This window comes from Engystomops pustulosus, chromosome 2 (genome assembly GCF_040894005.1).
Source record: "Engystomops pustulosus chromosome 2, aEngPut4.maternal, whole genome shotgun sequence".
Lineage (NCBI taxonomy): Eukaryota > Metazoa > Chordata > Amphibia > Anura > Leptodactylidae > Engystomops > Engystomops pustulosus.
This window is the reverse complement of record NC_092412.1, coordinates 9,291,514-9,319,247: the sequence shown is the minus strand read 5'-3', so window position 1 is coordinate 9,319,247 and position 27,734 is coordinate 9,291,514. Positions and strand designations below refer to the sequence as shown.

The 27,734-nt window shown below is 47.9% G+C and overlaps 1 pseudogene; it reads right to left on the bottom strand.

Annotated features, from left to right (window-relative positions):
- LOC140116871 (uncharacterized) overlaps window positions 1–22,212 on the bottom strand; it is a 47,000-nt pseudogene extending 24,788 nt beyond the window's left edge.
- Between the last annotated feature and the right edge of the window lie 5,522 nt (window positions 22,213–27,734).

Below are 27,734 nucleotides of genomic sequence, written 5' to 3'. Positions count from 1 at the left end.
CTCAGCCTGATTGCATTTGCATTTCCATTAAAACACGACGGTCACCAGTGATTGGCCAGGAAAAGCTTTAGTGCTTTATGACAGTGCCGTAGATGTGATGTACAGGTTGTCCTGGTAATGATAATATAAATACTACACTAAATAGTATAACTTAGGACTTGTGTAGACGGGCGCTTTTGATGTCCGTGAGCTATCCTTATTTTTTTTGTGAATGGCAAACGGACCCACTGTTTCCTATGGGTCTGTTCACATGTCCAGGGTTTAGGAAAGGACTTGTAGGGAAATATTTGTGATGCCAGTCAGGATAATGTTTGCTGACTTCAGCCCTGGGTGTTGCGGGTCAGCGTGATGTTGTGAACCCTTCCGGACTAGGGCTGGCTCCCAGGGGGGTGGATGGAGGAGGAGGTGTAAGTAACGTGCCTTGTGGTGATAACGACACCAAAGAAACTACTCATACACTTGCATTTGAACTTGAACTGTAGGGATGCGGCCACCTTGGTTAGCTATCCTCCTCAATATGATTCCTGCTTGTTCCTCAGCTTCACTGAACTCCTCTTATTACAGGCACAACCTCTGCTTGCAGCTCCTCTGAGACCCAGGCCTCGGGTTTGTCTTATCTAAGACTACTCTCTCACTTTGGTAGGCCGACCCCTTTCTTTATTAAACATAAAACAATTCAAGGTATATACACAGTACATTGCCATAGCTGTAAGACCCGACATGTTACACAAAGTGGAGGGTGCTACATTCCCCGGGACTTAAAATGGAGTACGTCCTTGTACGACTTTTACACATTCACATAAGTTACAGTTTTACATTTTGTTCAGTTTTCAATTATAAAGTGGGTGGGTTCAACCTTGCATAGAACTCAGCAATTGTATAAGGTAGTATAGGTTATCCTTGCTGCACAATAACACATTCCATGGTTCCTGCGTATTAATGGCCTCAAAGGAACCTTACCTGGATCTAATATCCCTTCCAGCGGGTAGGCATCCATGAATCCGGTCGGGAGAGGCTTCTAGCATCACTGTATCCCTGATTCTCTACAGTTGCTGAACCCTTGGGCATTAAGGTTGGGGTTGTCCATCATGAAGGCCAAACAACAGACTCCGTTTGCCACCGGCCGTAAATTTACTGTGGCCTAGGGACTGATACCCTGATCCGCAGCCAGTACCAGTAAGAATACCCCATATCTATACCAGCGACCCTTCTTGCCTATCACTCACCAGATAATTCTTTGTTTGGTTTAAGAATCCAACATTTAAATTTAGGTGTTACATTTCCAATTTACAGATGTAAAGTCCTTTTGTTACAATCTCTTTCTTCAGCTGAAAGGCCTAACAAACGGTTAGTGCAAACTACGCATTGTAAATAGAGATTTTGAATTGCCGAGTTCACAGAATTTTTCGAAAAAATTTGATTTGACCTGAATCGAATCATGACGAATCACGTTAAAAAACAGGTATTTCCTGGCTGCAGAGAGCCTGTAGGGTGTTGTAGAACAATGTACCATGCTTATATATGCATGGGAGTGTGGTTTGGTCTTCAAACAATGCTGTGTTTGAAGACCGCCGCCACTCTTAGAATCGCTTCACATTTCACTTCCATGTGCACTTACAGAGAGGCCAACTTCACCAAATAAGCGAAGCAGGAACGCAGCCTGACAAGGTAACGTCTGTGCCAGCTCCAAAGGACCGAGCTGAGGGCCAAGATCCCACTATAACATCAAAGAGTGCACTCTTTTTACACGGACATTAGATGATTCCATACATGATGACACAACCTGTTCTGTTTAACACGGATACATGTAGAAACCCCCCCAAAAAATGCAGAGGGTGTCGGCAATATTTTGCATTGACGTCACTAATCATTTTGTCCTTCTTTTCATCCATCGGTACTGCTAAAGTAAAAAACAAACAGGAGTGGACCCAGAACAGAGATGACCAGTAAATGGGATATTTGCATGTCCTCTGTGTTCTGTATCCACTCCTGCTTTTGGCTATCAATGCTGAAGCTTTTCATTCCTTCTGACAGATGAAATGAAGGGGAAAACCAAACATAGTGGCAACGTCATAGAGTGGTGGAGGGTGAAAACCGCATCATGGAAATCACAGAGTGTTCCAGGGAGACAGGGGTAGGTTGGCAGCAAGCATGAGTAGGCCGCGGAGTGGCACAATGACAAAGTGTGGAGGTGGCAGCAGCAGCATGAGGTTAGAGAGTGGCACAATGACAAAGTGTGGAGGCGGGTGACAATGCCAGTCCCTGGTAAAGATGGTGGGAGGCAGGTGGAGCAACTGGCAGCATATGTGTGGTATCAAAATAGTGGCTCTTATAGATTTATATCTGGGGCTCAAACCCCTAATCATTGTAAGGTGACTTTCAAATTAAATGAGTCTGTGTCCAGCGCTGGAATTTGACTAACTTGAAGAAAGTTAGCAACAAGACTGATAAATTTATTGAGGGACCGACATTTATAGAAAACCATAAGGCACTTTACATAAGGCGTGTAATTAGGACAGCAGCAACTATAATTGGGTGTTCTCACCTAGGAAATGTAACACTATTGGATGTAAGCACACAAAGGAGTCTAATACTATTGGCTACATGCAAATACTGAAACTTCCCAGGTGCTTGCCTGGATACCTTCCACTAGGTGCTGCTAGTGAGCACTAAGTCTTTGTGTTCTGACGGGCACACCCAAACTTTAGTTATCACTACACAAAGTTATATGAAATGAATACTGAATCTTTAAAATGTCCGACAATATGTAAGATGGCGTCTGAGTCCAGTGTAATATCTTTAACATGGCTGAGGCAGGTAAATACAAGAGAATGAGCAGCACTCCGTTAGTGGTGTAAACCAAGTGTGGTCCTTTTATTCCATCAAAGGTGACAGTAGCAACGTTTTGTCCCTGGGAGAGCCTTTTTCAAGCTATTTACATGTTGCAGTCAGTGGAAATATATACAAACATACATGGTCACATGACCTACAAAGATCCGCCCATCATATTTACATATTAGTATTTACAATGCTGCACTGAACACCCGCTATGATGCCGCACAATTGGCCGGGCAAGACAGCTTCTCTACTGCAAACTCCCCAAGTTGCGGCCACACATCAATTTTGGTTACCCAGTAGTCCAGGGAATCCTCTAGCTGGGGTGGTAGAGTGCTGTCCAAGTACGCCACCACCTGCTGGTGCAGGGTCTGCTCCTTGTCCTGCTGCTGGTGGCAGCTACCCTCCTCACTAGTTTGGTGAAGGAAGCTGCTCATTAAGCTGCTGATGATGGAGCTGCTACTGCTCCTAACCCCCATCTCCATATAGCAGCTGTGGTAGTAGTACATGAGCGATCAATGCCAGGAATCCCCTTGTCAGACCTGATAGAGGATGGACAATGGCACATATAGGCAGCGGGCAACTGTCTGCACAGTATTTCTCTATTGTACGCCAGTTTTTCCTCCCTTTCAGCAGCTGGAAAAAAGGTACCCATTTTGGAGCGGTATCGAGGGTGGAAGAGGGCTCCAATGTCCTCCTCCTCAAGTTCAGCCCCCCACTGGACTCATGTGGCCATGAGATGTAGTCGCCACTTCTCCAGTGGCCTGACCAGACAGATTTTACAGCATGAGTTCAAGGACATGAAGCAATGGAATGATGTTCTTCATCCCATAGTCCTGGTGACTGACTAATAACGTGGCATCTTCAAAGGGCCTGAGCAAACTGTAGGTGTCACGCATGAGCTGCCAGTGGCTGACATCAAAGTTACACATGGGAGTACTCCTGTCCGCTTGCATCATCAAAAAATCATTAATGGCTTTTCTCTGTTCATACAGGCAGTCAAACATTTGGAGGCTGGAATTCCAACGGGTTGAGACATCTCATAGCGTATGTTGGGGGAAGCCATTCTGCCGCTGCAACTCGAGGAGGGTGTAGGAATGGCTGAATTGCATGCACAGTTTCCTGGCCATTTTTAGAATGTCTTGCAGATGGGTGGAAGACTACAGGAACCTGTTGACAACCAGATTGAACATGTGCGCCTTGCAGGGCGCATGAACCGTCCCTCCTTGGTGCAGCGCGGACACCATGTTCCTCCCATTGTCTGTCACCATGGTTGCGATTTTTAGTCGTCACGGAGAAAGCCACAGATTGATTTCTTCTTCCCAAGTCCTCCCCTGTGTGACTTTGTTTCCCCAGGCAAATCAGGTGTAGAACTGCGTGACAGTGCTGTGCCCTGCACATGTGGTATTGTGGAGCAGCACTTATACTTGTAGAGGCTAAGGTGGTGGTAGGGATGGAGGAGGCGGACATTGGTGCAGGAGCAGCAGTTTGACAACGTGGAGGAGAAAGCAGCATCGCCTGTTCAAGTTGTTGATGTGGCTGGGCGGGTATCACATTCACCTAGTGGGCCGTAAACGACATGCACTGGCCCTGACATGTTCCACATGTCCGCGCTGCCATGCACCCTGATACGCTTAAGGACTGGCCCACCTTCTGTTCTACATATTTGTGAAGGGCTGGTACTGCCTTTTTGGAAAAGAAATTTCAGCTTGAAACTCTCCACCTCAGTTTAGCACAAGCCATTAGTTCTCTGAAGGGTGCAGAGTCCACGACTTGGAAAGGGAGGGACTGCAGTACCAACAACTTGGACAGGAGCATGCATAGCGGGGGACAGGAGCATCTGGACTGGGAGATGATGTCATAGACAAACAGCACCCTTCGGCAGAGGTGCTGGAGCCTTGACTGGCTGAAATGACATGTGTGCCACTAGGTGCTGCTGCTGTTGCGGCAGAATGGACCACCACATCTGAGCCACGTTTCTCCCAGGCCATTAGATGGTGATGCTGCAAGTGTTGTCGCAGAGCCGTGGTGCCAACGTTACTTCCCTGGCCGCGCTTCACTTTCTGCGCGCAGATTCTACATATACACACGTTTGGATCCTCTGCACTGAGTGACTACTAATGCTGCTGCATCGCTGAGCCCCTGTGCCACACTGCTGCCACCCTCCTGACTCAGGGCCACAGTGGCGACTTGCTGCCTAACGCGCAAGCTGACACCCTCTTCTCCCGACGATGATAATGAAGTCCTTTCTTCACCCAGCTCTCAAGTGTAATCGGCTACATCATCATCAATTTGTGTTTCCCTGTCAGTGCTATTCTCTTCAACGGTCTCAGTATGCACAGTCTGACTACTTGCAAGTGCAACATAACCTCCCGTGCCAATCTCCACATCTCTACTTTCCTTCCTACTGCACAAAGCAGCGGATGTCTGCCCCACCTTTTGACTGCCAAGCAGCTGCTGACTGTCCTCAAAGACTTCATCTGCGCTGTATGGTGGCGCTGAGCACCTAGTAGATCTCTGGCTGAGGGAAATGAATAAGACAGAGGCTGGTTGAGGACAGGAGAGGGGCGCTGACCTGCTCCTGGGCCATGTTAACTGAGTGTTGTATCTGACAAGCCCATGGAATCTAGGTTGGGGTTGTCAGATGTTATTTGGGAGGAAGTGGATGACCTAGTCAACCAATCGACAACCTTTGGGTTGTTGATCAACACACTTCCGCTAAATGACACCGGCAGTTCTGGCCTCACAGAGTGACCCCCTGCTGGACGTCCCCTTACTGTGCTGCGACCTCTGTCTGCTCCACCTGCCACCTTTCTGTCTAACATAGTGGTTAATCAACTACGTGGATTTGACACGTATTTCTATTGAACTATTGAAATTTGCAGTATACAGATACCCCAAAATGGACACCCTGGGATTAGAGCAAAAATCCCTCCAGACACTATGTGGATTTTACAGAGTTCTTGCTAGTAACTTCAGCAACAAAAAAGAACTGCAATTTGGCCGTCTGTTTTTATAGGGCTGTGACATTAAATAAGCCTGCCGGTCGCTGGTTGGCTTACAGGTCTGCAGATTTGTGACAAATCAAAGTTTTCCTGAAATTCGGAACGAATTCCACTTCATTTGAATTGATTCGCCCATCTCTAATAGTAAACATTAATATCTCAGTGCAAGATTCACATCGGCATATTTCGGCCCAATGGGTTTATATCTTTGGCGTAAAATGTTGCATAATATCACAATAAAAGTGCTTTTCATAGCAGTTACCGCAATAAGAGTCCTTTTGCCTGAAAAGTAATACAATACTCATAATCACAATAGTTACCCTATTCCTAGGTCCTGGGTGTGGTTGACAGCCAAAAACCACCTAACTTTGCCTCTGGGCACAGTGCAGAGCACACAGACCATATTTTGTGGCTGTGCCAGCTGTTTTTGCAATACTGTTGTGGTCGGTAGAATAGACAAGTCATACCGCCATTCCGGAGAATGGTGAACTTTCATAGAACGGGTGGAGTCTCTTTCAATCCTCCATGGCCTGAGGAGCAGGCCACGGGCTCCCAGAATTAGAACAATCACTCAGCCAACAACATAGTCCTTCGCACACTGCTGAGGGCACAGTCCCTTAAACGTTGCAAACATTGCTTTGAAACAGAGGGGATTAGGGCATAGCCCAACTGGGATATAGACAACATTTATTTCCGCAGCACTGCGCCTCCTCCTCGGGGCGGCTGCCAGCCAGGTACCACTGGAAACACTTGCTGCACCGGCTGCTGAAAGGATCTGACCTTGGGCGCTACCGCAGGCTTCAGTGTTGGAACCGCCACTCTCCTCTCCTTCAGAGTCACGACCACATCCCAGAGCTTCCCCAACAACAGCTCACGAAATGGATCTTGCTCTGGTCCCATCCAGACAGTACTGGCCCACATGGGTGAAGGTGGCAATGGCTGCACTTGGGTCACCCTGGTATACGCTCTCCGGTGGTCTCAGCGCATGGAACCGCCTCAGGACTCCCGCTGGGAGGATATTGTCAAGCTCCCAACACAGGGGAGAGAGCTGGGCATTTATCTCTTCATCCGTCAGGTTACGTTCTTCCTTCTGCACCATGTTGGATGCACATGGCTCAGCTTGCAGGGCTTCCTCCTTCCTGCAGTTTCGCGCCAACTAACAGAGGGGCGGAGTTAGTGACATCCGGTCAGCTCTTCCTGCCACTGAGCTCTGAATCTTTGTCTGCGTAGTTGTTTATAGTAATTCTTCACAGGGGTTCCATGCTGGAGCAGAGCTCCCACAGCACTGTGCAGTATGGTAACACATGTCTAGTCAGATAATGCTGGAGGGTCCAGAGCAGGGCTTCCACGGCACAACAGCTCCATATCAAAATCCAATTCTTGGGGTTTCCTTTTCTCCCTCTCTGCAGGGTACTCACTGTTGCTGGCGACAGCTGCTTGGGATCTCCGGACCTCCAGCGGGGTTACCAGGCCTGGCTCCACCCCCTGCACGCCTCTGCGAGGTAAGCCACAGGATGGCCGACTGTCCTTACTCTCACAAGTGGCGTCCGCTCTCCCACACGTCCTCTCACGGAATGGTGTTAATCCTGTTCGTGACGCCAAAAGAGGAGCTGTCGCTCCCTGTCCCCTTATGCCGAGGGCAAAATGTTTGTGATGCCAGTCGGGATAATAGCTGCTTACTTCAGCCCTTAGAGATAGGTGTTAAGGGTCAGCATGATGTCATAAACCCTTCCCGACTAGGGCTGGCTACCAGGGGGCTGGATGGAGGAGGAGGTGTAAGTCACTTGCCTTGCGGTGATAACGATACCAAAGAAACAACTTGTACACTTGCATTTGAACTGTAGGGATGCCGGCCACCTTGGTGAGCTATCCTCCTCAATATGCATTCTGCTTGTTCCTCAGCTGCACTGCACTGCTTGGTGTGCTGCTCAGCTCCTCTGAGACCCAGGCCTCCTGCCTGTCTCCTCTAAGACATGCTTCAACGGCTGCTGTTGCCATGGACTGCTCGCGCAGACTGACTTCACTCACTCCTCGCTCACACTCACTTCTGACTCCTCACTCCTGTCTCTCACTGCAAACTTCCAACTTGTTCTCTCTCAACTCCAGACTCACTCTTAAACCCTCCCCCTCTTCTTCCCACAATTCCTCACTACATTTTCACCTTGGTAGGCTGGCCCCTTTCTTTATTAAGCAAAACAATTAAAAGTATATACGTAGTACATTGCCATAGCTGTAGAACCCGACATTTTACACAAAGTGGAGGGTGCTACAAATGTGCAGACCGTGAGAAAAAAATTGCTGCATGCATTAGTTTGTCTTGAACGTGGACCACGTACATCCATAGAAGTCAATGAATCTACAAAGAAAAAATTGACGGCACATACAGGATGTGCATATGCAGAGTTTTTATTCAAATGTTGCAACCAACTGGGCGGGGCAAGTAGATTAGGAAGCCATCTGCTTTTTTTGCATATGTGAAAAATGATGCACAACGTCTACATTTTTTGCAGATGAGCAGCGGCCATGCACGTAGGAATAAGACCTTATTTTTTGTCTTATTCATTTATTCATTTAACTGTAGCTTTTTATGGCGTCAGGAGCAGGAGCTACAGAATATGACACCTACTCCATGTGCAGCCAAGACATGCCTCACCCCAAAACATCTCTATTAACACTACCATTTCCCCACCTCCCTCTCAGCTCTTATCACTAACTACTTCTCTAGGTCTTTCATAACTCTATGTTTTCCCACTTATAATGAGGGAAACATCCTCAAGTTGGTCTTTTCCCGAATTTCTTCAATATCTAATTTTACAAATTATTTCTTTCCACTTTCAGACTATAATCTTCTTTCTTTTACTTTCAATAAACCTTGACCTTCCCACAACCCTTCATTCATAGCGGAAACCACGTGCCAACTCACAACTCACAGAAACCTTGCAGTTTTTGTTGTTTCCTCATCTCCACTTCCCCCTATCAAAAATGGCTACTAACCATTATAATCATAATGTCGGAAGCGCCGAGTTGAGTGCTCCAGGAGTGCCGAACATCTGTGGAGAAAATTGTGCACATCTGCAAACTTTCTGCACTTCACATTTATGCTCGGAACCTATAACTCTGCCCTTCACCTTGCTAAACAGGTCTATTTTACTAATCTAGAACCCTCTCCAACAATCCCAAAAGGCTCTTCAATACTCTCCACTACTTATTAACACCAAAGGCGCAGCCACCTAAAACAAGCCTTGGGGCTAAAGAGTTGGCCACCTACTTTAGAAATAAAATTGACTGCATTCACCAGAAATTAATTTCTCAATCACTAACTCCACTAATCCCCTTCACTCGAGTACTTTACCCTGTTTGCTCTCTTTGTTTGAGCCTGTCACAGAGGAAGTGTCCAGGCTCCTTTCCTCTGCTCGCCCCACTACCTGCATCAATGACCCCCTCACACCTTGTACAGTCCCTTTCCCCAGGCTTGTCTTTCCGATCAAACGCTATACAGATGCCTCCAGTTTGCACCAGTCACTGCACTGATTGCCCGTCTCCTTCCGAATAGTTTAAAATAATAACCCTCATCCACAACGCTCTACATAATGCTGCAGCCCCTTCTCTCATTTCAGTCGCCCAACCCATGATCTTCGATCTGTCAGTGATGTTAGATTAATCTCTACCTTAGTCCGAACCTCTCATGCACGTACTCCAGGACTTCTTCCAAGCTGCACTAATTTTCTGGAATGACCTTCCCCAGATAGACTGATACCTAACCTCCAAAGTTTTGAATGTGCTGTCTCTAGCAAGCACTCGATTACACACTCGGTAACTGCATGAAATTTCAACTCTCTCCTTACTACAACATCCTGTGTCCTCCTCCCGTCCTGTGTCCTCCTGGCAAACACCAGATAGATACCAAGCTCCAGGCTTCTCTATATTCACATTCACCTTAGACTTTGTACATAAGAAGGTGGCTGATGGCTGGTGAAAGCAACAAAATCTTTATAAAATATGTTATGCTCTTCCATTATAAAGAATACAGTACAGTAGCAAAAATGTATGCAGGAACACTATAAGATGCTCTGTGCTTTTACGATCAGACCGGTGGTGCTCTATAAACAGTTCTTTGATGTCTTAGTACTTCTGATTGGTCAGCAAAACATTTTCCACATTCTGAACACGAAAATGGCTTCTCTCCTGTGTGAGTTCTTTGATGTATTAGTAGTTTTGATTTCTCAGCAAAACATTTTCCACATTCTGAACATAAGAAAGGCTTCTACTTGGTGTGAGTTCTCAGATGAAAAACAAGATGTGGTTTCTGAGTAAAACATTTTCCACATTCTGGACATGAAAATGGCTTCTCACCTGTGTGAGTTCTCTGGTGCTGAATAAGCATTGAATTCAAGCGGAAATATTTTCCGCATTCATTACACGAAAATGGCTTCTCTCCTGTGTGAGTTGTTTGATGTTTAACAAGATATGTTTTTTGAGTAAAACATTTTCCACATTCTGAACACGGAAACGGCTTCTCTCCTGTGTGACGTCTTTGATGTTTTAGTAATTCTGATCTCTGGATAAAACATTTTCCACATTCTGAACATGAAAATGGCTTTTCTCCTGTGTGAGTTCTTAGATGTGTTAGTAATTCTGATCTATGGATAAAACATTTTCCACATTCTGAACATGAAAATGGCTTTTCTCCTGTGTGACGTCTTTGATGTCTTTTTAAATCTGATTTCCAACTAAAACATTTTCCACATTCTGAACATGAATATGGCTTCTCTCCTGTGTGAGTTCTTAAATGTTTTTGTAGAATAAGATTTGTACCAAAACATTTTCCACATTCGGAACATGAAAATGGCTTTTCTCCTGTGTGACTTCTTAGATGTGTTAGTAATTCTGATTTCTGAGTAAAACATTTTCCACATTCTGAACATGAAAATGGCTTCTCTCCTGTGTGAGTTATTTGATGTCTTAATAAATCTGATTTCCAACTAAAACATTTTCCACATTCTGAACATGAATATTGCTTCTCTCCTGTGTGAGTTCTTAAATGTTTTCGTAGAATAATTTTTTTACCAAAACATTTTCCACATTCGGAACATGAAAATGGCTTCTCTCCTGTGTGAGTTCTTAGATGTGTTAGTAATTCTGATTTCTGAGTAAAACATTTTCCACATTCTGAACATGAAAATGGCTTCTCTCCTGTGTGAGTTATTAGATGTTTTCGTAGATTAGATTTTGTACCAAAACATTTTCCACATTCGGAACATGAAAATGGCTTCTCTCCTGTGTGAGTTCTCTGGTGCTTAATAAGCGTTGATTTCAAGCGGAAATATTTTCCGCATTCATTACACGAAAATGGCTTCTCTCCTGTGTGAGTTGTTTGATGTTTAACAAGATATGTTTTTTGAGTAAAACATTTTCCACATTCGGAACATGAAAATGGCTTCTCTCCTGTGTGAGTTCTCTGGTGCTTAATAAGCGTTGATTTCAAGCGGAAATATTTTCCGCATTCATTACACGAAAATGGCTTCTTTCCTGTGTGAGTTCTAAGATGTGTTAGTAATTCTGATTTCTGAGTAAAACATTTTCCACATTCTGAACACGGAAACGGCTTCTCTCCTGTGTGACGTCTTTGATGTGTTAGTAATTCTGATTTCTGAGTAAAACATTTTCCACATTCTGAACATGAATATGGCTTCTCTCCTGTGTGAATTCTCTGATGTGTAACAAGACTTGATTTCTGGGTAAAACGTTTCTCACATTCCGGACATGAAAACAGCCCCTTATCTCCATGATTTCTCTCCTCTGTGGAAAGATGTGATTGATCATCTTTTACTTCACCACAAGGAGATGAGGGGGGACGTCCACAAGAAACTTTTTCAGCTCCTGAAAAATAGAATCAAGAAATCATTATTGGAGGTTTTCCTTTCCCCAGTTACAAGTAGAAGTAAACCAACATGTTTTGTCATTCGGCGCTGCCAGAGCATTTGCCGGTGTCTATTGGTAATACTTGCGGTTGGTCTTGGATAGGATGGGGTTTGGCCCCAGATTCATGGCATATGTGTAACTGCTGTATGGCTCCCCTATGGCTAGGACGCATGTACATGGTGGAGTGTCAGACAGCTTCCCTCCGAGTCGGGGCATGAGATAGGGTTCCCCTTATCGCCCCTGCTCTTTGCCCTGGCCATAGAAGCGCTTGCACGTATAACTAGGAGGTGACCTTATATATGAAGAGCAGATCTCATTATATGCAGGGGACAAGCTCTTCTACAGGAGATGTGGAGTCGTCTTCTATTATGAAGCTTTTTGGGGGAGATGTATCCATCAGTCAGTATAAAATAGAGAAAGCAGCGGCAACATTTATATTTCCATTGAAATGAAGAGGTTGTACTTTATTCACCGAAAAATCCAAAACCATCCAAACAAGCATTTCCCGTGAATAAAGTACAACCTCTTCATTACAATGGAAATATAACGAGCTGCTGCTTTTACTATTTTATGGATCATTTTGGACCCGAGTAACAGGGGCTTATGGCTGCTCGCACCTGGATCATTACAATGGACTAGAAATGGCCAAGGAGTGTTGTCTTATCTCCTTCTATATTCCACCTTTATTGAAGGTTGTAGACCAATTTTGAGCAGTTTTCCAACTCATGTGAAAAAGGGAGTGTCTTCTACAGAGGGGGTGTGGTCTTGTAGGAAATAGCCCATGCGCCTGAAAACTCAATATTCTGGTTCAGCGAACTAGACCAACTAGGAGGTACATAGTACGATTCGCCCGTCTTATACTGAACCAGATTAATCATCTACCATCAGATACAGGGATTGATCTGGAACAGCAGAGAATTGTCTGGATTTATTCTCCATTGAATCTTTCGGTTGGAGATCAGGCTTGGCCATTAATTGGGATATATCCTTATTAATGCCAGTAGAACGTCTTCCTGAGTCCCTACAGCTAGAATATACACATATTAGGAAATAAAGTACATTCAAACATCTGGGAATTGTTATCTTGGTGACACCCGAGGACTACATCTCCTCGAACGTGCTCACTCAGATGGAGCGAATGTAAACTAAAATAATGGCATGGACTAAATGACTGCTGTCTCTGTGATAGGATGCTGTAACTTAATGGTGGTGTCCATGATCCAGTGGCTCTATATATTATAAAATGCCCCTATTTAGATACCTTTATATATTCTATGAAAGGAAGATGGGGGTATCTGTAAAACATCCCCAGATTAGAGTATTTGCTAAGGGGTGAGGATGAGGAAGGTTTGGCACTTCCAAACCCATGGGTTTATTATTTAGCCGTACAATTGCACCATATAAAGGAATGTGGAGTTGGGACTGGTTAGGGGATGGAGGGCAAGTATCTAGTGGAGGGTGCGAGATGGAAGGTTCCACTGTATATGCTAGAAGTGGGTGAGCAATATAGACAATGGAAAGACTATTCAGGGTGCTAATGCAGGTGAAGGGTTCAACTATATGCATTCCATTGTCATCTAATTCGGCTCTTCCGGAAATATGTAAATGGAAAGGATTTGAGAATTTGAAAAAAAAAATATATATATCGCCAGTAGGGGGTGTGTTTGCCCATGGAAGCATGAGGCTGTGTCTCTTGAGAGCTCCCGTGCTGGGCCCAGAGTAAACATAGGATCATCACCCTAAATTTGACCGACTGCATGGGTGGTAGGAGAGGTACCAGAGCTGCTTCCAACCCACTTTCCCGGCCAGCGAGCCGCTGTATCGAGACTTACATGACGGGCCGCTCCTCTGCTGCAGCCACCACAGGCATGCTGGCAATGGCGGCGGATCTTATTGATCTGGCCACATCGGAGGCGGGGAACTCAATGCAGCGGGGTGCTCTGGTGGCCCCGCTACCTGGAGGATCCATATTGGACTCACCAAACCCGGGCCGGGGAACACGGACGCTGCTGCCTGCCACGCCGGGCACTTCAGGATCCCCACGCGGCAAATCTAAGATGGTGGCGCAGAAGAGCGCGAACGTCAGGAGCTGCGTGCCATTGCAGGAGGCGCCTGCACCTGATCCCCTGCACCACAGAGACCCGGAGAGGCTTCAAGCTGCGGTCTGATAAGCAGCCCTGCTCCAGACATCGTTGAGGCAGAAGGCCTGTCGGCCTCTAACGCAGACCCCAGGGATATTGGGAACCTGCCATAGTTAATGTGGCACAATCCTCCCCATGGGTAATAGAACAGCTGCCCTCACTGTGCCACTCGTTGGCCTTATCACCCCGCTGGGGTTCCTCACGGGGTCACTCTCACCGCCTATGGATGTAGGGCCCCCTGCTCTTTGGCCTGTGTCACCTCTAGGTCTTAACCCATTGGCCCCAGTGTGGTCAGGGCAACAAGTCACTCATGAGGTATCCCTGCCCTCTCCAGCTTCATGCCCCTCCTCGACACATGCTGCAGGCTCTATCTCAACTTCCCCAGATCAGTGTGGTGCTCCTGTAACTGATTAAGCACCTCAGCAGCATATGTATCCTCAGAGAATCTCATTACACATGGAGATGTTAGCTGACATCAGAGCCTTGCGGGCACACATCCGCACCATACCCACCAGAGAGGATATGGAGTCCTATGTCTCCAGGCTCGGACAATCTTATAGATCTGAAACGTCTACACTCAAAGATGAAGTACACCATATTGAAGGGAGAGTGTTGACGGTAGAGACTTCTCAACTTGCTGTTGAAGAAAGGCTAGCTGCCCACTCGGCTCAGTTGGCCTCCCAATCCTCCCAGCTCCAGACCTTATCTGATCATCTTGACGACCTTGAAAATCATGGTTGGAGGAACAATATCAGGGTTAGGTGTCTCCCTGAATCCATTGAACACTCTGCTATTCACTCAAGTCTGCAAGGGCTCTTTAATTTGGTCCTGGGCGTTCCGGCAGATACACCACTAGAGCTGGACCGTGAGCACAGATCCCTAGGCCCTAAATCTCCTGACCCGAATAGACCACGGGACATAATCTGCAGGGTCCATCGGTATCAACTTAAAGAATCCATCATGAACTGTGCCAGGGAACAAGGGGAAATTCGCTTCAGAGGATCATCAGTGCAGTTTCTCCCGGATCTATCTAGATAACATTGCTGAAACGTAAAGCATTGCATCCTCTGTTGGATTCGCTTAGACGTAAATCTCTTCAATACTCATGGGGATTCCCTTTCCGCTTGCAAGTGCGTCATAACGGACGGCTACATGTTCTCCGTCATCAAGGTGATCTTCCGACCTTCGCTGATGATTTGCGTCTCCCTCTTTTCGACTTTCTAGAGTGGCCGACAGAAGTGTTAGGAGGACACTCGGATGGTAGCCAGTGGGCCCCGGGAGCACCTTCGGTGGAAACTCACCATCCCCTAGGGGTGTTACGGCCAGCTGGTCTGATTGTAACGTAACTTAGTTTTGCCCCAACTTCTCTTCGGTGCAGATATATTCCTCCCCTTCCTCTGCTCCTTTTATCTTCTCTTTTGCTTCTTCTCCCCTTTTCCGCTTTTCTTATTTGAACCCTTCCCCCTTTGCCTAACCACCGCCACTTATCCTCCTGTTTCTGTCATATGTGACTCCGTACCCCCATACCTTATACCTGGGTATTGTATCAGATGGCTACATTAAAGGTGGAGTCCCTTAATGTTAGGGGGTTTAATGTCCCGCAGAAAAGATCACAGATTACTTATGGAATTAGTCACAGGGCATTGAAGTGGCAGCCTACTGCAAACACAGGCAACATAGTTTTATCCGACCACGCTCCCATCTTCTTCTTGGTGTCATTCTATACGCTGTTCTTGGAACTGGCAACGTAACGATAACTTGTTAAAAAGATCCTCTATGTGTTGCTGAGCTAAAATCCTCAATGGATAGTTTCCTGGCAACACATTGGAATGACTCACCACTCCTTCCCATGGGCTGGGAAACCCTCAAAGGGTATTTATTAGGCATGGCACCCAATTGAAGAGGGAGAAGGAGGCAAAGATCACGTCTCTTGCACAGCAGATAAGCGATTTGGAGTCGCTCCATAAATCCTCTTTGGCTCCAGACCTCTCAGCTTACGGGGAGAGGGGAGGAGCTGAGGGGTCTCCTGGACCAGGCCCACCTCCGCTATAGAACCCAATTTTGTTGTTAACTTTACGAATATGCCAACAAGTGTGGGAGGCCATTAGCGAGGTTCCTGCATCCCCGCAGCGCAGCAACATTCACGCCCAAAATAAAAACTACTAACGGGAAACTTACACATAACTTACACATAACCCGTGGGAAATTGTGGAAGTTTTCCGCAGCTACTACAACGAGTTATATTACATACAACCACAGTTTGCAGATATGGGAGGGGGCCCCCTTTTAGATCGCATGCGGAATTATATGTCTGATATGGCATTACCGGTTATCACTAACGAGTCCACTGAATCATTGGAGCAACCTATAGAGGAGGAAGAGGTGCATCATGCTATTAGGGAAACTCCATCAGGTAAAAGTCCTGGCCCAGACGGGTTCACGCCTGCTTTTTATAAGCTCATGAGAGAATCCCTCACAGGGTGTTTAACTCTATATCTGAGGGCACCCCTTTTGCCCCTCAGTCACTGGAGGCACACATAAGCGTGCTGCCAAAACCGGGCAAAGACCCTACGGCGCTGGCAGCTATAGACCCATATCCTTGATAAACGTGGACATTAAGCTGTATTCCAAAATACTGGCCAACAGATTAGGCCCACTTTTGCCATCAGTTATACATTATGACCAAGTCGGCTTTGTGTCTGGGCGTGAAGCATGGGACAATCTCAACAAAACGGCTTCATTGATCTCCTGAGCCAAAGCATCTAAAACCCCATTATGCCTCCTGTGTATCGATGCGGAAAAGGCATTTGATAGGGTCCACTGGGGGTTCATGAACGAAGCATTAACACAAGTGGGTGGCTCCCTGTCAGATCCTGTGTCAATTAACAATGGCACTAGACAGGAATGTCCATTGTCCCCTTTGTTGTACGCCATCGTGATGGAGCATCTGGCAGTAGCAATTAGGAAAAACCCGAAAATTCATGGAGCATGGGTGGGGGATACCCATTACAAGGCGGCTCTATATGCCGACGATTTATTGTTATATCTCTATCAACCACAAATCACTCTTCCATCCCTGCTCCACGAGTTTGAGAGGTATGGTCATTTGAGTAGTTTCAAAATAAATTACTCCAAATCGGAGGCCCTAAATATTTCTTTGCCACCAAAGGAGGCACAGCATGCTGCAGTTTTCCATTCCGATGGCATACCGAATATACCCCTCCTCTGATGAGATATATGCACTCAATTACGCTCCCCTATTAGAGCGTACTCTGAAAGATCTTAATGGATACGATAAGAAGAGGTTGTCCTGGTTCGGGAGGATAAACGCACTCAAAATGGACATTCTTCCTCGCTTTTTATATCTGTTCCAGGGTGCCCCAATAGCCCCTCCCCCTTCCTTTTTTAAGAAGTTACGGTCTGCAATGACACGGTTTGTATGGGGAACCAGTAGACCTAGGATAGGGTGGCAAGTACTCACTAGGCCTAAAACTGCTGGGGGTGCAGGTCTTCCTGATCTTCAGGTGTATCACTGGGCTGTTACTCTTCAACGTTTTCTAGACTAGCAATTTCATTCCAAAACAAAGCAGTGGGTTGCCTTAGAACATGAATTCTCCTCTGTCACACTGGGATACCTCCCCTGGATAGGTAAACATGCACTCCGTTCTATAGAAAAACACGCAAGGTTCTCTCGCGTAGCAATTGAAGTTTGGCAAAAAATTTGGCATAAAGGCCTCTTAACTCGCAATCGCGGCAACCTCTTCTCCACAATCCACCCTTTGCCCGGGGGAAGGACAGGGAATCTTTTTTGCTGTGGCACTATGCAGATGACCCTCGTATGGGTAGTATAGTTGAAAATGGCACCTTAACGACATTTGAGGCCTTGCAGCATAGATGACCGGACACCCCATTGTCCTGGTTTGAGTATACTCAATTGCGGTCGGTCATTGACAGTGAACAGGCGTCTTTTGATTCTAGTAAGACACCTTTTGAGGATCTTATTAGCCTGCAGTCTCCCCAACTCCATGCTATTTCACAAATATATTCGGTCCCTATTCCCTATTTACAGGTGACCCGGGATATGTCGGCATGTGGGAGCAGGAGCTCGATACAGAGCTCTCTCCTCAAGACAGAGAAAAGATGTACGCTTTCACACATAAACTCTATCGCGTGCACCGCACAACAAAAGAATTACAAAATGCTTACCCGAAGGTACCGGGTGCCTGAGATGCTGCATAGGTACTACTAATGCTCCACATATGGTGGGAGTGTGATAAGATCAAGCCCTTTTGGGAGAGAGTGTCCAGCACCTATGCTGCAGTTGTCACACGCACGGTCATTATCACCCCTAAGATAGGTCTGGTGTCTATCCTCCCAGGAACTTTCCGGTCCCAATAGAAGGGAAACAGCAGCCCGCTTGGTCATCCCAGGATAACACGGTGTCCCCCGCTGGGATGAAATATAAGGGAAAGGGCCCCATAATCCTTAATGACAGTAAACAATACTTCCCATTCATGGCTTCAGTAATAATAATTAATATATATCGCATGTCTCTATGATCTTTGATCAAATCCTTAGGCTGGAAGTCATACATGTTCTCATGTCTGTAAATACACTATCCACAAACATCACAGAACGGATCTCTGGTTCCGCAATAGGATATGCTTTCAATGCCAATATATTGCGCGGTCCTGCGTGACCTCTGCCTTAGTGCTATGTACATGCTGATTCTTTTCTTCTGTTCAATTGTACTTGTTTTTGTAGGTTGTTACATTGAAAAATGTAATAAAAATATTTTGAATATAAATCACCAGTAGCCGACATACAAGACGGGGACAAGCGCAAAAGATTGATATTCCTCACCCCTTCTTCTACAACATTTTTTGGTTACTTCATATTTGGACAGTTCAAAATCGAGCTGTCGGGGGCGGATCATCCTATTATAGGGACACTTAATCAGACAGCACAAGAGACTTATACTCTGTCTTATACCAGACACAAAAGCTCATAAGATTGGAGTTTGGGACACAGAGGCATTTCCCAAATTTTGCACGGCCAATGCAAATGGGAATGAAGGTGGGAAGGACCATTGTGGATGGCAGTTTTAGAGTTCATTGGAGAATTCTGTGGGACGTCTTTTCAACCCACTCCACGCTTATGTGCCTTAGGCATTGTGGGGGAAGACACAGGGTCACTTTCTGTAACTATTGCTTGTATTTTATTCCAGGCCTGGAAACTTATTGCCTCCCATTGGATACAAAGCTCTATGCCCACCATTACTGAAATGTACACTCGTCTGAATATCTATATACGCACAGAGCAAGGAGTCTATAAAAGGAGAGGTACGCTTCAAAAATCTGATGTAATGTGGGGTTTGGATAGCGGATCCTTCTATCAAAATTGTTGCTTAGGGAAGTGATGTTACTGTTCTAACGTATATATCTCATAAACTTTTCTACTTTGTCTCTGGCAGAAATTCTATGTCTTCTGTTACACTCCGAGGATGCGATCCTAAAAAACACTCATCCTGGAGATAGCAGGTAAACTAGAGCTGTATCAGTTATGTTAGAAATAATCAAATCCTTACAAACCATCTCACTCTGGAGTCGTGTCTAACAGTCTGAGAAAACTGCTAAAGAAGGTGGGACCTGCTATGGCAGCTATATACAGGACATTGATACTAGGACATGCCATTGAGAAACAGGTCCAGGGGTCTTAATTTCAAGCCCTCTCCCAAATTGCAGCCACCCGTGTCATCCCCAGATGAGCCAATAACAAAAAAGCTAAAAACTTTATAGCCTACAAAAGGGGCCAATGAGGAAACTAAAATCCTGGCAGCTGCAGGACGCTCCTTCCCTCCTGTGCCTCGCTGTGCACCCATAAAACAAGTAACGGCCACATGTGGGGGGTCTCTGTACTCAGGAGAAGTAATGGCCACAAGTGGGGGGTCTCTGCACTCAGGAGAAGTTGCAGAACAAATTGTATGGTGGGTTTTCTCTGTTTATCTTTTGGAAATGTGTAAATTTTAGGGCTAAATGAACGTATAACCGGCACAATTTCACCATTCAAAATTTCATCTCCATTTTGATGTCATTACTATGAAGATCTCAGGGGGTTAACAATCTTCTTAAAAGCGGTTTCTGATAGTATGAGGGGGTGCAGATTTGAATGGGTTGATTATATAGAGGGGATTTTGATGTTAAATTTGTAAAATTTCATTCAAAACTGTATTTATCCCCAAAATCGTCAATCCTTAAAATACAGAAAATCCATATTCGATTTGTAGCGCGTGACATCAAAATAAATTATCCAGACATTTCAGAAATGATGAAAATGTAAAGTAGACACATGGGAAATACAGCAACTTATAGTAACACAACATGTGGATATAGACTGATCCGACTGACTGGAGGAGGAGACCAGAGACAGAGGAGCCGGTGTCTATGTCATCTCCATCTCCTCCCCTGGATGTGACCTCTCCCTGCAATGTATAAGGGAAGAATAACCCACAAGATACATGAAAGGCTCTTACCCTCCTCTGTCACTGATGAGGGGATTTCCTCTCCGCTCCTCCTTCCACCACAACTTTCCTGGAAAGATCCAACATGAAGGACATGAGAAAACAAGGAAATGTATCCAGATATTGGGGCACATTTACTTACCCGGTCCTGTCACGATCCTTGATCCGGACAGTCCGACGAAGATGAATCCTGTATGTGTCGCGTGCTTGTAAGTCAATGTTACACAACACAACACTTGTTACACAATTTTGAAAGTTAAATCCCGTGCGTTGTCCGAATCCGTCGGGTCGTCCCCAGTTTTGTGTTGCGTGAAACCCGGCGCCGATTCGCCAAAATCCGATCTTGTGTGCCAAAAACCTTTTCTAAATGAGGCGCACATCGGAAATCGTTGTGTATTCCCATGGACTGCGGAGCCTTAGTAAATGCGCCCCCTTATCTTATATCCAAGTGATGGACAGAAACCTCCAGAACCAGGAACTAAGGGGAATAATCTCCTGCAGGAGGAGACGGGATCACAGAGACTTTTCTCTGTACTAGAGGAGCATTGAGGACAGAAACTGCTGGTGCAGCCCCGGACATCTCTCCTGACCCTGCTGAGAGGAGACTGAGGAGCTTTGTTTTGACTATGACCTGCTCTCAGGAGAGATCATCCAGGGGCTGGGGCACGTACTGAACACCAGCCCCTTACCACCAACCACCATCGTAGTGTGACCCAAGTCAGGTTCTATGGTGAAGTTCATTAACTGAGAAGATGGAGACCTGCAGGTGATGTACTAAATATATCCGACTTATTACTACAACTCCATACTCTTCCTCCACTAATAATACTAAGAGGAGCCATAGACCCTCCACCCACTGCTGCTGGAGAAGGTAAGTAGCTTCATTACATCCATCTATAGAGGATTCACAGGAACCTCAGCTCCACCTACATGATGATCCAGTGGGTTCTCCTCCGGTTGCTCTGGACAATCCTGAGAATCTTCAGGACTGGGACATCTCTCTGGTTCCTCTTTGATATCTCGGGAATCTCCAGGACTGGGACATCTCTCTGGATCCTGTGTAATATCTCGGGAATCTCCAGGACTGGGACATCTCTCCGGTTCCTCTTTAATATCTCGGGAATCTCCAGGACTGGGACATCTCTCTGGATCTTCCGGACAATCTTGGGAATCTTCAGGACTGGGACTTCTCTCTGGTTCCTCTTTAATATCTCGGGAATCTCCAGGACTGGGACATCTCTCTGGTTCCTGTGTAATATCTCGGGAATCTTCAGGACTGGGACATCTCTCTGGTTCCTGTGTAATATCTCGGGAATCTCCAGGACTGGGACATCTCTCTGGATCTTTCGGACAATCTTGGGAATCTTCAGGACTGGGACTTCTCTCTGGTTCCTGTGTAATATCTTGGGAATCTTCAGGACTGGGACTTCTCTCTGGTTCCTGTGTAATATCTCGGGAATCCCCAGGACTGGGACATCTCTCTGGTTCCTCTTTAATATCTCGGGAATCTTCAGGACTGGGACATCTCTCTGGTTCCTGTGTAATATCCCGGGAATCTCCAGGACTGGGACATCTCTCTGGTTCCTGTGTAATATCCCGGGAATCTCCAGGACTGGGACATCTCTCTGGGGGATTTCTCTGACTGGATCCATCTATAGGAAATATACACAGTGACTGATACATTGTCTATATGTGATGATGAGATGATGGAGGAGGTGACCTCACACCTGCTCTGTCCTCTATAATCAGGAAGGTCTCCTCTTACCTGGTGATGTGAGGGGCTGGTGGTCCTCCATCATGATGTCCTTGTACTGGTCCTTGTGTCCTTCTATATACTCCCACTCCTCCATGGAGAAATAGACAGTGACGTCCTGACACCTTATAGGAACCTGACACCCACAATGACACAGTCATCACCCAGACCCCTCCCTTGTGTTATTGTACAATGTCCCAGCATTCCCGGCAGCGCTCACCTCTCCGCTCAGCAGCTCAGTGATCCTGGAGGTAAGTTCTAGGATCTTCTGCTCATGTATCAGTGAATGAGGTGGAGGCTCGGTGATGGGGCTCTGGGTCCATCCTCCTGACACACGGGGGGTCACACACTCACCAGACGACTTCTTCACTACTGTGTAATCCTGTGTATGGGGAGACACTGATCACTACATAGATCCTAAGAATCCTTCACCTCTCCAGTCATTTCCCGCTGTTATTCCTAGAGATAAGAGCCGTGTCCTGGGAGACTCTCACCTCTCCGGTTATCAAGGAGATCATCTCCAGGGTGAGCTCCAGGATCCTGGCCGCCATCTGCTCTCTGTCCTTCTCCCGGATCCCTGGTGGATCATTGATGGAAAGGATCATCTTTAGGAGAAACCTCTGGGAGTCCTGGATCTATAGAACCTGAGGAAACATGAGAAGAACTAAGAGCAAACTATATTTCAAGGAGGGGATGTCACCAAGTTGTCAAATTTGGGATCATATGGATGGACTCTACAAACAAATAATAATATGTGTCTGTTCTTTTCCTGATCCAAGGATTTAGGCCAGGGGTGATTTAGGCTGCAGTGTCATACTGATCAACTACCATCAGTAATCTACTAACTGTGGTATATCTGATGGTAGATTCCTGTTTCTATAGTCTACCCTACACTATCTTTAGCTAATATTATTACCTAGTCTAATCTACATAATATACAAATTAGATTAGAGGCTACTGGGGCGTGTCCATGTGGCGGGAGATTAGGCTACTTCACACCCCAGTAGCCTCTCTTGCTGTGTATTACACTGTGTCCCTGCCGCACTAGTACATTGTGCGCGCACATGCCCAGTACCTCCATGTCCTGTTGTCCTGATGTATGCGTCCTGCAATGGGCTTCAGAGACACCACCAGCGGCTGCGTCCGGTGAGAGTTTTCTGGACTCTCTGAACCTCTTAAGAAATAAATTTGTGTTTGTTCCTTTACACGAAAAGAAAAAATATAAGGCCGTGATTTTTTTCTCCTTGATTAAAAAAAGAGACTCTGGCAGCGAGGCTGCATGTACGGATAAATGAGCAAGCGCGGCGGTCCCCGTGCAGGGCAAGAGAGGCTACTGGGGCATGAAGAAGCCTAAGCTTCCGGCACACAGACACACCCCAAATTGCAAAATAAAAATAAATAAATAAATCCTTTTGTATCGTGGCTTCTCTTCTCCCTGCACCGCACACTGCAGCTTCTTCTCTCCTCCCTGCACCGCACACTGCAGCTTCTTCTCCTCCTCCCTGCACTGCACAGTGACGCTTCTTCTCTCTTCCCTGCACCACACTGCAGCTTCTATTCTCCTCCCTGCACCACACACTGCAGCTTCTCCTCTCTTCCCTGCACCACACACTGCAGCTTCTCCTCTCCTCCCTGCACCGCACCCTGCAGCTTCTTCTTCTCCTCCCTGCACCAAACGCAGCTTTTTCTCTCCTCCCTGCACCACACACTGCAGCTTCTTCTCCTCCCTGCACCACACACTGCAGCTTCTTCTCCCTGCACCGCACACTGCAGCTTCTCCTCTCCTCCCTGCACCACAATGCAGCTTCTCCTCTCCTCCCTGCACCACACATTGCAGCTTCTTCTCTCCTCCCTGCACTGCACCGAAGCTACTTCTCTCCTCCTTGCACCGCACACTGCAGCTTCTTCTCTCCTCCCTGCACCGCACTGAAGCTTCTTCTCTCCTCCCTGCACCACGCACTGGAGCTTCTTCTCTCCTCCCTGCACCACACACTGCAGCTTCTTCTCTCCTCTCTGCACCGCACACTGCAGTTTCTTCTCCTCCTCTCTGCACCGCACACTGCAGCTTCTCTTCTCCTCCCTGCTCCACACTGCAGCTTCTTTTCTCCTCCCTACACAGCACTGCAGTTTCTTCTCTCCTCCCTGCACCGCACACTGCAGCTTCTCCTCTCCTCCCTGCACCGCACACTGCAGCTTCTTCTCTCTTCCCTGCACCACACACTGCAGCTTCTCCTCTTCTCCCTGCACCGCACACTGCAGCTTCTTCTCCTCCTCCCTGCACCGCACACTTCAGCTTCTCCTCTCCTCCCTGCACCGCACACTGCAGCTTCTCCTCTCCTCCCTGCTCCACACTGCAGCTTCTTCTCCTCCTTCCTGCACCGCACACTGCAGCTTCTCCTCTCCTCCCTGCTCCACACACTGCAGCTTCTTCTCTCCTCCCTGCACCACACTGCAGCTTCTATTCTCCTCCCTGCACTGCACTGTAGCTTTTTCTCTGCTCCATGTACCGCAGCTTTTTCTCTCCTCCCTACACCACACTGCAGCTTCTTCTCTCCTCCCTACACCACACACTGCAGCTTCTCCTCTCTTCCCTGCACCACACACTGCAGCTTCTCCTCTCCTCCCTGCACCGCACACTGCAGCTTCTTCTCTCCTCCCTGCACCACGCACTGGAGCTTCTTCTCTCCTCCCTGCACCGCACTGCATCTTCTTCTCTCCTCCCTACACCGCACTGCAGCTTCTTCTCTCCTCCCTGCACCGCATTGCAGTTTCCTCTCTCCTCCCTGCACCACACTGCAGCTTGTTCTCTCCTCCCTGCACCGCAATGCAGCTTGTTCTCTCCTCCCTGCACTGCACTGAAGCTACTTCTCTCCTCCCTGCACCGCACACTGCAGCTTCTTCTCCTCCTCCCTGCACCGCACACTGCAGCTTCTCCTCTCCTCCCTGCACCACACACTGCAGCTTCTCCTCTCCTCCCTGCTCCACACTGCAGCTTCTTCTCCTCCTCCCTGCACCGCACACTGCAGCTTCTCCTCTCCTCCCTGCTCCACACACTGCAGCTTCTCCTCTCCTCCCTGCACCGCACACTGCAGCTTCTTCTCTCCTCCCTGCACTGCACACTGCAGCTTCATCTCTTCTCCCTGTACCGCACACTGACGCTTCTTCTTCTCCTCCCTGCACCTCGCACTGCAGCTTCTTCTCTCCTCCCTGCACCACACTGCAGCTTCTATTCTCCTCCCTGCACCACACTGCAGCTTTTTCTCTGCTCCATGTACCGCAGCTTTTTCTCTCCTCCCTACACCGCACTGCAGCTTGTCTCCTCCCTGCATCACACACTGCAGCTTCTCCTCTCTTCCCTGCACCACACACTGCAGCTTCTCCTCTCCTCCCTGCACCGCACCTTGCAGCTTCTTCTTCTCCTCCCTGCACCAAACGCAGCTTCTCCTCTCCTCCCTGCACCACAATGCAGCTTCTCCTCTCCTCCCTGCACCACACATTGCAGCTTCTTCTCTCCTCCCTGCACTGCACTGAAGCTACTTCTCTCCTCCCTGCACCGCACACTGCAGCTTCTTCTCTCCTCCCTGCACCGCACTGAAGCTTCTCCTCTCCTCCCTGCACCACGCACTGGAGCTTCTTCTCTCCTCCCTGCACCGCACTGAAGCTTCTTCTCTCCTCCCTGCACCACGCACTGGAGCTTCTTCTCTCCTCTCTGCACCGCACACTGCAGTTTCCTCTCCTCCTCTCTGCACCGCACACTGCAGCTTCTCCTCTCCTCCCTGCTCCACACTGCAGCTTCTTCTCTCCTCCCTACACAGCACTGCAGTTTCTTCTCTCCTCCCTGCACCGCACACTGCAGCTTCTCCTCTCCTCCCTGCACCGCACACTGCAGCTTCTTCTCTCCTCCCTGCACCACACACTGCAGCTTCTCCTCTTCTCCCTGCACCGCACACTGCAGCTTCTTCTCCTCCTCCCTGCACCGCACACTGCAGCTTCTCCTCTCCTCCCTGCACCGCACACTGCAGCTTCTCCTCTCCTCCCTGCTCCACACTGCAGCTTCTTCTCCTCCTCCCTGCACCGCACACTGCAGCTTCTCCTCTCCTCCCTGCTCCGCACACTGACGCTTCTTCTTCTCCTCCCTGCACCGCGCACTGCAGCTTCTTCTCTCCTCCCTGCACCACACTGCAGCTTCTATTCTCCTCCCTGCACTGCACTGTAGCTTTTTCTCTGCTCCATGTACCGCAGCTTTTTCTCTCCTCCCTACACCACACACTGCAGCTTCTCCTCTCTTCCCTGCACCACACACTGCAGCTTCTCCTCTCCTCCCTGCACCGCACCTTGCAGCTTCTTCTTCTCCTCCCTGCACCAAACGCAGCTTTTTTTCTCCTCCCTGCACCACACACTGCAGCTTCTTCTCCTCCCTGCACCACACACTGCAGCTTCTTCTCCCTGCACCACATACTGCAGCTTCTCCTCTCCTCCCTGCACCACAATGCAGCTTCTCCTCACCTCCCTGCACCACACATTGCAGCTTCTTCTCTCCTCCCTGCACTGCACTGAAGCTACTTCTCCTCCCTGCACCGCACACTGCAGCTTCTTCTCTCCTCCCTGCACCACGCACTGGAGCTTCTTCTCTCCTCCCTGCACCGCACTGCATCTTCTTCTCTCCTCCCTACACCGCACTGCAGCTTCTTCTCTCATCCCTGCACCGCACTGCAGCTTCCTCTCTCCTCCCTGCACCACACTGCAGCTTGTTCTCTCCTCCCTGCACGGCAATGCAGCTTGTTCTCTCCTCCCTGCACTGCACTGAAGCTACTTCTCTCCTCCCTGCACCGCACACTGCAGCTTCTTCTCCTCCTCCCTGCACCGCACACTGCAACTTCTCCTCTCCTCCCTGCACCACACACTGCAGCTTCTACTCTCCTCCCTGCTCCACACTGCAGCTTCTTCTCCTCCTCCCTGCACTGCACACTGCAGCTTCTCCTCTCCTCCCTGCTCCACACACTGCAGCTTCTCCTCTCCTCCCTGCACCGCACACTGCAGCTTCTTCTCTCCTCCCTGCACTGCACACTGCAGCTTCATCTCTTCTCCCTGTACCGCACACTGACGCTTCTTCTTCTCCTCCCTGCACCGCGCACTGCAGCTTCTTCTCTCCTCCTTGCACCACACTGCAGCTTCTATTCTCCTCCCTGCACTGCACTGCAGCTTCTTCTCTCCTCCCTGCACCACACACTGCAGCTTCTCCTCTTCTCCCTGCACCGCACCCTGCAGCTTCTCCTCTTCTCCCTGCACCGCACCCTGCAGCTTCTCCTCTTCTCCCTGCACCGCACCCTGCAGCTTCTCCTCTTCTCCCTGCACCGCACACTGCAGCTTCTTCTCTCCTCCCTGCACCGCACATTGCAGCTTCTTCTCTCCTCCCTGCACGGCACACTGCAGCTTCTTCTCCTCCTCCCTGCATCGCACACTGCAGCTTCTTCTCCTCCTCCCTGCATCGCACACTGCAGCTTCTTCTCCTCCTCCCTGCACCGCACACTGCAGCTTCTTCTCTCCTCCCTGCACCG